This window comes from Rhinopithecus roxellana, chromosome 16, assembly GCF_007565055.1.
Source record: "Rhinopithecus roxellana isolate Shanxi Qingling chromosome 16, ASM756505v1, whole genome shotgun sequence".
Lineage (NCBI taxonomy): Eukaryota > Metazoa > Chordata > Mammalia > Primates > Cercopithecidae > Rhinopithecus > Rhinopithecus roxellana.
Genome location: NC_044564.1, coordinates 117,595,498 through 117,610,841, shown reverse-complemented (window position 1 = coordinate 117,610,841; position 15,344 = coordinate 117,595,498).

Here is a 15,344-nt window from a genome sequence, read left to right as displayed (position 1 = left end):
CATATAAGTGTAAAATATAGATATAATGATATTAATGGTTATAGTATCAAATATAGACATAATAGATATAAGACATATATGTATAAACATAGAGACATTATATTTGATAGATTATAGGTATGAAATATACACATAATAGATATCATAGACACGTATAAATATAGACATAATAGTATAGGTTAAAATAGAGACATAATAGTATTAATAGCTATATTATAAAACAGACATAATAGATATGATACAAATGGGTATAAAATATAGACATAAGATATAATAGATAAGTTATAAAATATAAAACATAATAGACATAGGTATAAAATATAGACATATACATATAATCGATATAGGTATAAAATGTAGACATATGTATATCAAGATATAGGTATTAAAATATAGACATAATAGATAAAGGTATAAAATATAGACATATTAGATATAAAAGATATAGTTTATAAATATAGACATACTAGAATAAGATAAAGGTATAAAATATGACATAATATATACAGGAATAAAAATATAGACATAATAGTATAACAGAATAGGTACAGACTATAGACATAATAGACCTATAGGTATGTTATAAAATATATTATAATGATATATTAGATATAGGTTTAAATATAGACAATACCATAGAGAAAAAATATAGAAAATACATATAATAGATATAGGTTCAAATAACACTCTAGATATAGGCATAAAATATAGGGACAATAATCGTATACCATAGGATATCGTTATAACATATAGACATAAGCGATATAGGTATCAATCTAGCTATATAGATATAATAGATATTAGTTATAAAATCGGATAAAAATATATATCATAGAGCAAAGAAGATGTCAAAGTGAATTATAAGTGGCTTAAGAATGCTTGTTTAGGGAATGTTTATGTGCATATGCATGCATGTATTTTTGCCTGTTTATTTACTAGAGACCCAAGGGTTGTGAACTCTAGTTCTTGCTTTGTCATGATTCATTGTATGACCTTGGGCAACTTATACCTCTTCTTTGGGTAGACCTCTGTTCTCCCACCTACACCACAACTGTGTTGGGAAGGTAATCTATTAGGCTCCTTCTAGCAACTTTGTTCTCTTAATTATCATGGAGAATAGCAATATTTATTTCATTGTGTTTAAGGAACTGATAAATCTTTCTGAATGCTAGCAACTCAATGGTTCCATTTAGTCTTTTATTACCAGTGTCTCAAACAGGTCTGCATTCATAAAAATTCAATACTCTTGCCAATATGTAGTGGAATTTAGAAAGGAAATTGGGTTGCCTTCTGCTGGTTGACTATGGCCAGGTTTAAGCAGCATGGAATTAAGAACGAGAATCCATTGGGCAAAGTGGAGTTTTTAAGATGGCTAAGTTATGTAATGGAGTTCAAGATCCTAAATTGGAATTAAACTTTTTGTCACTTTAGGTCTTCTGAAAATGAATTATCAAGAATGTTATGACACTCCGGATCTCTTCAACATAAACTTTTCTTAAACACTTACCACTTAAACACTGATGACCTTGGGAAAGTCATCTCTAATCTCTGAACCTGTAATGTGTGGCTTTTGGATCAGGAAGCCTCTAACATTCCCTTTAGATGAACATGAAGAATCATGGAAAATTTACAGGTCATAAAGCATAATCATGTTGAATGCTTTTTCATTTGGACCCATAGAAATATTGTCAGCTTATGTGTTGCTATTATACTATCCCTGAAATGTCACTATTGGTCTGAACATGGAAACAAACAGAAAATAATAGAACAAAGGCACAGGAACAAACACTGACCGAATGCTTTTTGTGGACCAGACCAAGTGCACTGTGCTCAAATACTTTATCTCCTCTAACCCTCACAGCACCACTGTTACGTAGGAATTGTATTAATGAGGAAAGTGATAACTCAAATTATAGTTAGGAAGGCTATAGTGGATAGGTTTGTCATGGGGAAAAAGATAATTCAAAGGCTTTTGATGAAAGTAACATTTTATTTTCTTTATTTTGTTTTAAGCCTTTATTTTTGTTGTTTACTTTTAAAACGAAAATCTTCAACATTTTTGTCTAGTATTGATTTGGGCAATTGGTGATATTCAGTATATACATCTTATTCTAATCTATTTTTAGATGTTCTTAACTTTGAAATGTTAAATGAATTAATCTAATGTAAAAAATAAGCAAAATATTATTTATTTCAGCAACTGCTTTTGACATTGGTGCAAAGGAAGTTGAACTTGAGCAAGGAAATATCATGGGAATTTTAATCACTCCTTTGCTTATGCTTTCACTTTCCCCTGCAATGTCTTTATAGTTGGTTAAAGGCAAATTAAGTTGGTCTTCACAGCCTGGGAGACCTGGGTGTGAGTTGTGCTTGAGCTCCTTCCAATATGTTACCTTGGCCTTGCTCCATCAGAATACTGAGCTTCTGTCACCATGTGAATAACCAGGCCAATCTAAAGGGTTGCTGTTAAGATTCAATGATAAAATGCACTGCACATTCCTCAATACCAGGTCAGAGTTTTCCTCTTAAAATTGTTCCTTTGATTTGAGAATCTGTGATGCTCTCTCAATTACCGTGTTTTGAATAACAAATTTTGTTTGGGGAAGGTATATTATCGGGAAACGTTCTCAGCCAATTCTAGGGTTAGATTCTTACAGAAGCCATCTAATAGAAGTAGAGTTTCTTTTTTAAAGGCAGTTTAACATAATAAATATTTCATAAAAGCCTCATGCCTGAGGAAAGAAAGAAGGAAGGAAGGAAGGAAGGAAAGAAAGAAAGAGAAAGAAGGAAAGAAAGAAAGAATGAAAGAAAAGAAAGAAAGAAAGAAAGAAAGAAAGAAAGAAAGAAAGAAGGAAAGAAGAAAGAAAGAAAGAAAAAGAAAGAAAAGAAAGAAAGAGAAAGAAGGAAAGAAAGAAAGAAAGAAAGAAAGAAAGAAAGAAAGAAACAAAGAAAGAAAAGAAAGAAAGAGAAAGAAAAGAAAGAAAGAAAGGAGGGAAGGAAGGAGCTGGGAAGGAGGGAGGGAGGGAGGAAGAGAAAAGAAGAAAGAAAAAAAGGAGGAAGGGAAGGGAAGGGAAGGAAGGAAGGAAGGAAGGAAGGAAGGAAGGAAGGAAGAGTTAGATTCTGTGGCCCTTGTTAGAATTCCAAATGGAAGACAAGTAAACATTCTGAAGCCTTCTTAATTTTGACTAATACAGAGCTATTGGTATAAATCTGTAGTGCTTTGAATTACACAGTTTAAATTTTTACACAAAGTTTAAAAATAAATGTAGATTGTCTTTTAAAAACATATGTTAATTCAAACAAATTGCCAAGTAGGTGTCTCTAGGGACATATCTTAGTCAATAAAAAAGAGTGATTTGTAGTAAGTTTATCAGTAGTTGATATGTAAAGTGTTTGAGAATAGCTCATTCTCTTATAGTGTTTAAACATTCTTTCCAATGATATCAAAATTGTGTATTTATTTGATAAGCAAATCCTTTTTTCTCAAAATAATGTAGTGGTAAACGTCATTCATTTACATGTCTTCACTGAATATTTTATGTTCACTTTTCTAAGATTTAAAATATTAAGAAAAATTCATGAAGTTATTTTTATTAAGCTACTTTAGAAGAATAAAAACAGATTTAAAAAAGCTATTGATTCATTCTAAAAATACTTGGTTTCTCATCAATTTTAGAAATTTCTACAGGAAGAACTTTACTGAGGCTAGAGTGGGGGTAGGTAAGAAGAGGGGGTTGCAAATTTGGGAAAATCTCTACCAGATGTTTGGTTTCTGTTAAACTTTTCTCCACCAGTCATCTGGCAAGATTCTCAAAAGACAGATATCAATCTCTTTCTTACAAGTTACACCCTATATTCTAATATTTCTAAATATTAACACACCATCATAACTCAGATTTTACTGTCAAGAAAATATCAGTGAGATCGTGTTTACTCCTCATGTGCCCACCATCACACAGTGCATGCTTTCTTCTACAAAATCCCCATTCTTCTTCGTGACTTTCTCTCCTTTATCCATAAGGATCACATCTCTGCCATACATCCACAGCTATGTTCCTTGAGTTATTTATTCCCAGACTGCAGGGAAACTACTTCTAAAGTAGAAGTATAGTTCACCCTGTGGTGAGTTGTAAAAAAAAAAACAGATTATGAAGTTGAGCAGCCCTGGTTTTAAATCAAAGTTCTGGCATTTTCTAACTATATGATCTTGTACAAGCACATAATCTCTCTGAGCCTCTGTTTTCATAGCACTTTTGAAGGAGTTAAGTGAGAAATATAGAGAAAATCCTTATCTCTGTGCCTACTACCTAGTATTAGGTATAAGGGGCTTAATAAAGGATAGGTGATCATAATTTTCATCATCATTATCATCTTTGTTATGGGTTAGTGTAATGTGCTGAGGCTCCTCAGAATTGAATTTATGTCTTTCACTTCCCAAAGTCATAAAAAATGTGGTAAATTTTCTTTTAGCCATTCAGCAAATATTTACTGACCACCCTGTTGCGTAATCTCTGGAAAGAAGCAGTGTACATAAAATGGGCATTGCCCCTCCACTCCCACCTTACATGCAATTAAACAATTAGTCATAGAAACTAGCATACAGTTATAAATGGAAAGTGGTCGACTAAGTGAGAGGGGGATGCCAGGTTATTGTGAGAAAAGGTGTGTGTAGTGTGTGTGTGTGTGTGTGTTTGTGTAGGTGAAGCATGTATTAGAATTAACCAGGTTTGAGTAAGGAAGTGAACATTCCACATGAAAGGAACAGTAAATGTGAAAGCTTAGAGATATAAAAAGACTATAGACACATGGCTTAAAGACACGTGGCTTCCTTGTTCACTTTAGCTACATCATCTTTTAAATTTCAAGAAAATTAAGGAGAGATGGGAGAGGTAGATGAATATCAGAAGACACAGGGTATAATATGGCACCCACAGAAGGAGCTTGGTCTTTATTCAAGAAGCAATGGGCAATCATTTAAGTGTTTAGGCAAGGCAGTAACAAAAATGAACTTTATAGTACATTTTTTTTTCAGAGGGAGGGGATGGGGACTCACTACATTCCCCAGGCTGGTCTGGAACTCTTGGGCTCAAGAAGTCTTTCCAACTTAGCCTCCCGAGTTGCTGGGACTACAGGCATGGTCTACCATGCCCCAACTCCCTAACTAATATTTTTAAATGTCAACTGACTATCAAAATTGTATCAGAGGGAAGGAAGTATGTTGGTAGGAAAACTATCACAAGGTTTCTATAGTACGCTAGGAGAGAAATGACAGTGGCTTGGAGAAAGAAGGTAACAGAAAAAAAATGCACTTTGCCAGTATATCCTTTGACTGTGCTTAGCTAAGATGACCACGTCATAAATATATGTAACCTCTTGCTGCCAGTCTACCTGTGGGGCAGGGGAATCACCACAGAATATTGGAGCTGACATGAAAGAGGTAGTGATCTGTGCTTCACAATTGATTACATCATAATTAATTACAACGTTCAACCATATGCATTCATTCTCTTTTTTTTTTTAACTTATCACACATTTATAATTATGAGGATCTATGAGAATCTCTTGGCAATGGTTTATGTTAAGTGGGTGACTGACTTTTCATAATTTAAACATTCTCTCATTTATCCTTTTTTAAACTAGAAGGGCATGTTTAGCAGACACACAAAAGAGACAGGCCCACTTACCACTCTGCCTGCTCTGATGGGCTAGTAACAAGTAGGCTCCAAGACTCAGAAATGACTGTGGTTTCTGCTCTACTCTCTGGATAATCTAACTACCCAGGGGATAGAAGATTTGTGTCTACCAGATTTTAAAAAAAAATCCTTAGTTTTGGTTCTACTGCTACCAGCTTCTTTGACTTATTTTGAAATTATGTCTTCTTTCTTTCAGCCACATTGTTACAAATTTATTATCTAGGCTGACGATATCATCTGGAGAGGGCCCAGGGCTGTGGTCATTCAGCTCCTCTTTCCACATTACATAGGCAGCTTCTTCTCTCCCCTTTCAGGTCATTAATTTTTAAAAAGAGGGCTTGCTTTAAATATCTAGAGTAGTGCTTTCAGCTGTGACACAGAGAAGGTTTCCCCTTTCACAGCCTGCAACACGTGCCTGCTTCTGATTGAAGGCTGCTTGCCCAAGTAGGCATTTGAGATCCCTCAACGTGTCTCATGAGAAGTCCTTGGTCAAAGTCATGCTAAAGGCACTTGCTAACTTTGTTTTCAAACTGGAAACAGACTGGAGAAGGAGTGGGAGACCTGACCTGGAATTGTATGTAATGGGCTACAGGCCAGGAGATTGGAATAGCTTCTCCACAGATTTATTGTGGGGTGTTAGTAATTCCTTTATGGCTCAGTATCCTTCTGTGTAAAATGAGAACGGCTTCATCCCTCATCTCTAATTTCCAGGAACGCAGGAAGCGTTGGAAGACGTACCAAGTTTTGTAAAAGCACTTTGAAGCTCATACATTCTACAAGTATGTATTGAGCACCAAAGATATGTCAAATAATGTGCTCAGCACCAGGTATAAAGTGGTGAATGAAACAGGCCTACATGCCAATATGCAACTTATAATATAGTTGGGTAGGCAGATGATATACAATATCATATATACACTATATATATGTATATACTATATACTATATATACACACTTATATACTATAAATATATAGTTATAAACTGAAAAATGTTCTGAAGGGTTTGGGCTATAATGATATTTGGAAATGGAAGTCTGTGTAGAGTGGTCCAGGGATGCCTCTCTGAACAGCTAACCCTGAAATTAAGACTTAAAAGTTGAGAAAGAGGCAGCCATGAAGGAGGTGTGTACGGTATGTGTGTGTACAAGTGCACACATCAGGGGAAAAGATAGATGTTATGAGCAGAAGAACCAATTTGTGTGGAGTACATTAAGTATAAAAGAAAGTTTGGTGTATTTCAGGAACCAAATACAGACTGATGTGACTGAAGGCCAATGACAAATGTGTGAAAAGCATTACCCACATATAAGATATGATAGTCCTACATTTTTCAAGCTGTTTAGTGAGAATGCTGATATTAAAATGCATCCAAATAATAGATTAAACTTTCCAATCAAATTACCAAATACTGAGGACATGTTGCCAGCTGCTACAAAAATGAACGAGTTGTGGCACTTTGTCCTCAGATAGCTCACAGTGTGCTGAAGGATGGAAAGACACAAGAATAAGCCGATCACTATAAATACAAGATAAAAATAAATAAAAGTACATATAACGGGTTATGGAGAACAAAATGGAAGAAGCGATCACAACCTTTTGTAGTGGGTTTGCATATGAAGCAAAGCTTCTTGGAGGAGATGAAATTGAAACTTGTCCTTGAAGATGGGTCACATTTCCACCAGTGATACTGTCATTTGTAACCACCTGATCATCTGCTTTTTAATTTTATATTAAGACATGTTATGTAATTAGCTAAAATTTAAGAATGATTATATGGTGTGAGGTCAAGATCACATTCCTACTATTGCTTTTGCCCTTCTTGGCTGTGATAGACCAAAATGACAGAATGCCAAAGAGTAAGAGGGGGAAAAGAAGGAAATCCGTCAGGCTATTTCTATGCTATTTGCTCATGTGATCCCTTTTACCTGGAAAAATGTGATTCATCCCATTGTGCTTCCTGTACATTCTTCAAATTAATAAAAGTGCCTAATTCACTTAGTGCCTATTTATCTACCCATTATGTACATACTAACACACTATGCTTCAGGCCCTGTACTGGATCCTAGGGATACAGAAGTGAATTAGGATGTCTAACACGTAGTGTAATGCATCATAGACACTCAAAAATATTACTTGTTAAATGAATAAAAGGCATGAGCTAAAGTATATTTTAGACAGAAACAGCATGTGCAAAGTCATATAGGCATGGAGCACATTATAAGAAATGAAAATAATCATGCATAGCTAGAAGAAAGAACATAAAGGAGAGGCCCATAAAAGAGAAGCCTAGAGTGATAAATGGGGACTGGATCATGGTGGACTTTGAGGAAAATGTTGAGGATTTCGAACATTGACCTTGCAACTATGGAGCATCCATTGAAGGGTTTTAAACATCTTAAAACAATAACAAGAAAATCCAATGAAACAGTAAACGAAAACAACAACAAAAGCAAAAACACTAGAAGGAGGGCATGATCTGTATTTCAGCCTGCCTCTGTATGGTACTTGTACAAACAAGAGAGAAGTCATTCTTCTTTTCTGAACACATTTTTAACATAGGTAGAATGTCCATACAAATTGTCTGATTTTGGTTATAAAGGCAAACATTTTATGGCTCCCAATATTTGTACTAATTATTTTTCCCTTATCTACTCAAGGCTGATTAAATAAGAATATTTTCAGCTGAAGTTTTTTAGATATACTGTACAGAAGGGAAACACCTTAAATTCAGGTGACCAAATACCTTAATTCACCTGGGACAAATTATCCTATTGTCCCATCCAATTTACAATTTGTTCAAGGTTTTTTTCATTTTTAGTAAAGTATCATTATTAAAAGTTGCATTTGAATTAGGAAGGGTGTGTAAGGCCTCCACAATATATTCAGACTTTACCATGGCCTCAGCTTGTAGTGTATGAGACACATTCAACACAGACGACTTCCTTTAACACAGATTTTCCTTTCACAGTTACATCTGAACGACAATCATCCTTAGTCCGTTTTGTTGTTGTTGTTGTTGTTTTTAGAACCTTTCCACACAAAATAACCAACATTTTCCTTTCAGAATCAGCACATAAGCAGGACTGGCTAGCAAAACCTACCTTTCCTGTGTCTGGAGGTGTTGAAAAAATAATTCAACAATGCTGCCCCTGCTGGCCACCGGTGTACCATGCAATAATTCCATGGCCCCTGCCACAGCCCAGGAAATGGAGGAAATGGCCAGGCAGGTTAGTGAGAAATAAAGAGGTGATATGTGCATGAATATGGATGGGAAATAAAGGCTGAGTAGTCCTTCCACAGAAAGTGGTCTGAAATGCCCTTGCTGCAGTCTTTTTAAAAATCGTTTATTGTTTGATGTAAATCTATAATTATATATTGCTTTGTTTGGCAGTGGTTTTTAATTTTGTGATAAAGCCTTCCAGTCTTAATAAAATCGAATAATGAAAGTGCATCTTTAATAAAACAGAAATTAAATACTGTGATTCTTGAAACAATTTCAAGAGATTTGTAAAGGTTATTTTGGGAAAATGACTAGATGACGGTGCTTGAATATGGGCAAGTGGCAGAAGGTACAGTCGAATGCCATTTGGGGGCACCTAGTTGTGTAGCTACAATCTTTTAAAGGAGATCCTATTGTTAATCAGATAAATTTATATTTAGTGCTGAATTAGAATGAAATTGAGAAGATGTACAATTTTGTAGCACCTAAATTTAGCATCATAAATAGAGATACTTATTTTACAAGTTTTTGTCCTGTAAAAATATTTGTTGAAAGAGCCATCTGGTTAAATTGAGAGAAAAGAGTACTTGTAAAACATATTTGGGCTGAAATATTTACACATTTAAATGTGAAAAAATAGAGTTGATAATTTTTCCTACTTAGCATAAATTGCTCTGAGATGTGCAGGTGTCTTGGCATCTGTAGAGTGTATTTTCTCAATACTAAGGTTTACTAAGTAAAGTCAATTGAGGGTATAAACAATTTTACATTTCTTGACCATAATGCAGATCTCTGAGAAAAACTGCAAGCAATTTAGTGGAAATATCAAAACGAAAAGGACCATACCAAAAGCAAAAAGCATTAGAAAAATCAGCGATACTAAATTAGATATAAATATGACTAAGAAAGTCATTATATCAGCTAAATATCCACTGATAAAAGTTATCATTTCCTCTTTTCAAATAATCAATACATGAATTTAAAAAATAATTTCTGTAAGTATATGTGAACTGAAGCTATTTTAAAAGATAATTTAATTTTTGGAAACAGCTTTTATAAAGAATGATTTTATAGGTTTGACAGTATAATAAAACCAGTCTGTCAGGCAACAAATAAATATTTGAAAAATTATATAATTATTTTAATAGTTTAAGAGCTTTGTGTTCAGAAGTGCCCCTGTGAGCACTGTGAATTATATGATTATTTCTTATAAAACCCCTTTTACTTTTCCTTGATCTCTTTGACCAAGGGTATGCTGTATCTTAAGGTAAGACTTTCTTACAGTCCCTCTGCTATCACAATCTTGAATGTAATGAAAGACGTTTTTCCTCAAACCAATTCTAGGGGCTCTCCTCTCACCCCATTCCTGCAGCCACTAGTATTTGGAGACTTGTGGTTGAACAGGATCTCTGGAATGAATATCTCAGTGGATGCCAGGCACAATGGTCCTACATAAATAATTTGCTTTGAGGGCTTCCTAACATCAGAAATGGGTGCTTTTCCAGATTAATTCACCTTTTTAATCTGTCCATAAATAGAGAGGAGTAATAGTTGCAAACTGCTTAGTTTTATTAGAAAAACCTTCTCCTGTTTTTTAATGGCACAGGGAGTCCAAGAAGGTCTATTTTGAATTGTTTCATGTTTTACTGATATCCTGGGCATCAGTTGTCTATCATTTTCTAAAAACCACTATAAAATTTAGAGGCTTTGAACACTATTTTATTTGTTCACAGTTCTGTGAGTCAGCAATTTTTGTTGGGTGTTTCTTCTGCTGGGTTAATTTTGGGTCACTTACAACGACTGAGGTTAGCTGGCAATTTGATTAGAGCTGGATGATCTCAGTTGGCCTCACCCTCAGGACTGGCAGTTGGCAGACTACTCTCTGGGGTGCCTCTCAATCAGGTGAACCTGAGCTCCTACAAGATGTAGTGTCAGGATTTCATCAGAGGCAAGAGTGCAAAATGTGATGCATAAATACGTTTCAAGTCTCTGCCATTGTCGCACTTGCTAATAATTTTGACCAAAGGAACTCACAATTTGGCCAAGCCCAAAATCAAAGTGGAGGGAATAAATCTCAACTTTTTAATAGGAAGGGTGACCAAGACATATTGAAAAGGGTGGACATACAGGAACAGTGGAATTATTGTGATCATCTTGGCAAGCAATTTACCATATTGTCTAATTTTGCTCACATTTACAACACATTAAGAATGCAATCATGGCTAAATGCCTATGTGAAGCACAAATAATACTGTAGCGAGGCATATCTGTGGGTGAATTCTTTCAAGGATCGGTTGCCCCCATTACAGTGGGGATGATAAATAAGCCCTGCCTACTTCACAGTTTGTGAGCTAGATTGAAATTGTGAATACAGAAATGCCTTATAAATTACCAAACAGATGAGAAGGATTATCATTAATCAAAATCCAGCACAAACCATGCTCCTCCCAAGACATCTCTCTTGATATTCCATCCATCACCAATTTCTTGAGTCTGCAGTTTATTGGCACTTGGAGTCTAAACCACATTTTATTGTCTCCTAATTATCTGTTTCTTTGTGTAATTGTTCCAATGCCACTTTCAGTAATTCAGGATACACACGTTCAGTATCATCTAAGTGTCAAGTCTAGCTAATTATTGGAGAGACAGGAATGAATCAGGAATAATCCTTGATTAGGGGGAATTTATACTCTAGATTATGATCTTGGCTAGCCAAGTAATCTCAAACGTGTTTTATGGAAGTTTAAAATCGGGTGTCCAGACCAGGCGTCTGAGGATGCAGCCTTGACTCTTGGGCATCTCTCTTGTGCTGAATCATGGTCCCCTTCCTCCTCCCAATTCTCCAGTCCCTATAGACACTATAAGTGTATGAGTCAAACTTACTTATTTACTTTGGCTACTAGTACTCTCAGAATGGCAATTCTAAACCACCTTGGCAGACAGGGGCACCTTGGCATCCCTAGCACTTGGGACAGGTCACTACTGGCAGATATGTTATATGTGCTGGATAGAAGATAAGTTGATTTGTGTATCACACTGACACTAAGTCTTCTCTTGACTTAATTGTTTTTTTTTTTCTGGACTTTTATTATTTTTGTTTTGCCTTCTTGTTATAGAAGAACTAAATATTAAAAAATAGCTGTACTAGTACTATCAGTATGAAAACTGAAAGCTTCCAGTGGGTATTAGGTTCTGTCATTGGTGATATGCAAGCAATGACAAATATGTATCAGATAGTGAGTTAGACTAAATGTCTTTGACTTTTGTCTTTTGTGAGGATGATGTTCATGATTATTAGCTTCCTTTGTAATGACCTGACTTCTGTCTCCAGGGTGATTTAAGATACCCTTATTAGACTGTGTGTGTTGTGTGTGTGTGTGTTAATGAGAGCACAGTGGCCTTTCTGATACCTCTACTAAGATCATCACCATTTTATCTTTATGGGGCCATTTACCCTAAGAATCATGTAACTGGAAACTTTTTATGAAGAAGCCATGTTTCATTTTAAATGAGACAACCACATAAAATATTACCAAGTGTGTGTCTTGAGTTTGCTTTGGGCACAAAACTGTTTTGAAAAGCTTGCAACTAGAAGCAGACTAGTAAAGCAAAATCCTGGACTCTTCAGAATGCACATGTAGGATCTAATTCAGGCTTAACCTTGCTGCAGCTCTGTGACTTTAGACAAATCACTTCCTCTCTCTGGGCTCCAGTTTTATCATCTATTTCTCTAAACCAAGAATGTCATTCTAAAAGAGGCAGTATCCCCTCACTATCCAGGAGCCCACATCAAGCCTTTCAGTGGGTATATGAAGGCAACATGGTTTCCTTGGTTTAGATGACCTCATGTCTTCCAAATCATTGATGAAATTGACCAGGATAAGGCTGTGTCAACTCTTCCCCTAATACTACTTCCAGTAATAAATTTGGATACATCTCCAGTAATGGGTGTGAGCTCAGCTTACTGGACCTGTTTTTCTCAGAATAGCTTTATGGAGAACTGCTGCTCACAGGCAGACGCCTGCTTTTATCACACCATATATCAGTGAGTGAATGACTGTGAAATCCCTTCTTACTGTGCCAGCCAAATGGATAAACAGAAAAATATAGTCATCTCACAGCCAAATCACCAGTGGTATTCATGATGCTTAAGGGGGAGAGGGATCACATGCTTGCATATTGTTTCAGAATCCATTCATTCATCCACCAAGCATCTTCTTTCATGCTCCTTCCCTCCAGACATTGTAACTGGGAGATGAGAAGTGAGCATTGGGGACAAAATAATGCATTCGCTATGAACCAAGTCCTCAAGGAGTTTATAAACAAGTGGAAAGGATAAGATGTGCATAAAAAGAGAGTTTATTTTATCTTTGGACTAGGTCATTTTCACGTCGTTTGCCATTTATTTATTAATTATCATTAGCTCATCCAGAAAACTATGACTCTTTTTGTTTTGTTTTGTTTTGTTTTTGAGATGGAGTCTCACTCTGTCGCCCAGGCTGGAGTGCAGTGGCACAACCTTGGCTCACTGCAAGCTCTGCCTCCCGGGTTCACGCCATTCTCCTGCCTCAGCCTCCTGAGTAGCTGGGACTACAGACGCCCACCACCGTGCCCAGCTTATTTTTTGTATTTTTAGTAAAAATGGGGTTTCACTGTGGTCTTGATCTCCTGATCTTGTGATCCGCCCGCCTTGGCCTCCCAAAGTGCTGGGATTACAGGTGTGAGCCATTGAGCCTGGCCAGAAAATTATGACTTTTTAAAGGCAGGAACAATGATTTGCTTATTTTCTGTGACTATCCTCATCAGTATCACCTACCCTTATTTCTTTACAAGAACACTTCTCCTATTGAGTGTTGAGTCGACCACATCCTCTCAGTGGTCCATGAGGAACAAGAAGGTGAAGACTGATCATGTCTTTTCTAAATTTTTAATCATCGATTTATTCAACAAATATTTATAGGACTCTTATTATGTGTAAGGTATTTTTCTATATCTAAGGGTTTCAGCTAATGTTCTAGTGGCAGAATCAGAAAATAAATAGAAAAAACACAGAGTAAGTCAGAAGATAGTAGGCACTGGGGAGGAAAGTAAATCAAGGGGAAGACAGGAAGTGTCAGGATCAAGGGTGATTGCAATTTTACCTTGTGTGGTAAGAGAAGGCCTCATTGCAGAAGGGTCACGTAAGCAAAACCTTGAAGTAGGTGAAAGATGAGGCAGGTTGGCACTGGAGAAAGATTATCATGGGCAGGAAGGAGGGACAGGTACGAAACACAGAGGTGGGGCTACACCATGCATGTTAGAGGAACAGGTAATGCGGCTGCCAGTGTGGCTGCACAGGTCACAGCAGACTAAAACGTTGCGCAGGGCTTTGTAAGCCATTGTAAAGCTTTGGCATTTACTCTGAATGAATCTCCAAGTTCTGGTGCACTTCTTGTTACTCGATAAATATGTGTGGGATGAATGTTGAATACATATTCCTGATGCAGAAATAGGGACATCAAAATTTCTGGGTCCTGTATTCAGTTCTCCCAGACACTCAGCATTTTCTACTTCTGTCTTGGGTGAGTGAGAGGATGGTAGCTAGATGGAGTAGTAAGGCAATCACATGCCTAAACTTTCCACTTTGGGGACTGAACAAAATGGAAAGAGCTGTAATAGAGAAACCAGCCATGCAGACGGGGGTTCAGAGATTGAGAGATAGAATCGGTGACAGAGTCTGTGTGTAAGGGGCCATCTAAGAGATAACACTGGGTGTAGGATTTGGAAAAAAGTAGAAATTGAGAATGTAGGATGAAGAGAGGGACATCCCAGGGAAAAAGAATAGTATATGCAAAAGCATAAAGGATAGAGAACATGTTCAATGAACATGGGATGGGCAAGATTTGCTGAAACAAAGAATAGGTAAGGAGCAACAGGTGGGGCATCATATAGAGACTGTGGCTTAGAACTAGATCACAAAAACGTTGAGTGCCAAACTTAAATATCAGCAGAGAAAGAGGAATCATGGATGGTTCTGGAGCAAAAAAGTGGAAAAACCAAGGAATTAAGCAACCAGCGTTGGTCTAGTATGTGAGGGAGATACCAATCATGGAGTTGCGGGCTCATCTAGATTTTCAGTTGAAGCAGCAGGAAAGCCATGAGAAGGGTACACAGGAAGTATGGAGGAAGGCAAACCCCCATGGCTTAGAAATGCATTGTATGGGGCAAGGAATTCTATCAGTTCACATTCTCTGTATGTTTTCCTTATAATTGTTTATGTTCAAATACTAATCAGCATGACTCCTCCATTTTCTCTCTCTTATTTCCTTAGGTAGGTAATTTAGAATATTTTGAAAACTCCCACATTTCCAAAAATGCATGTCAAATGCATGCTGCAGCTCAAGTAGGAGCTTCTTAAATGCAAACTTCCAGCTAGGATAATTCAAATGT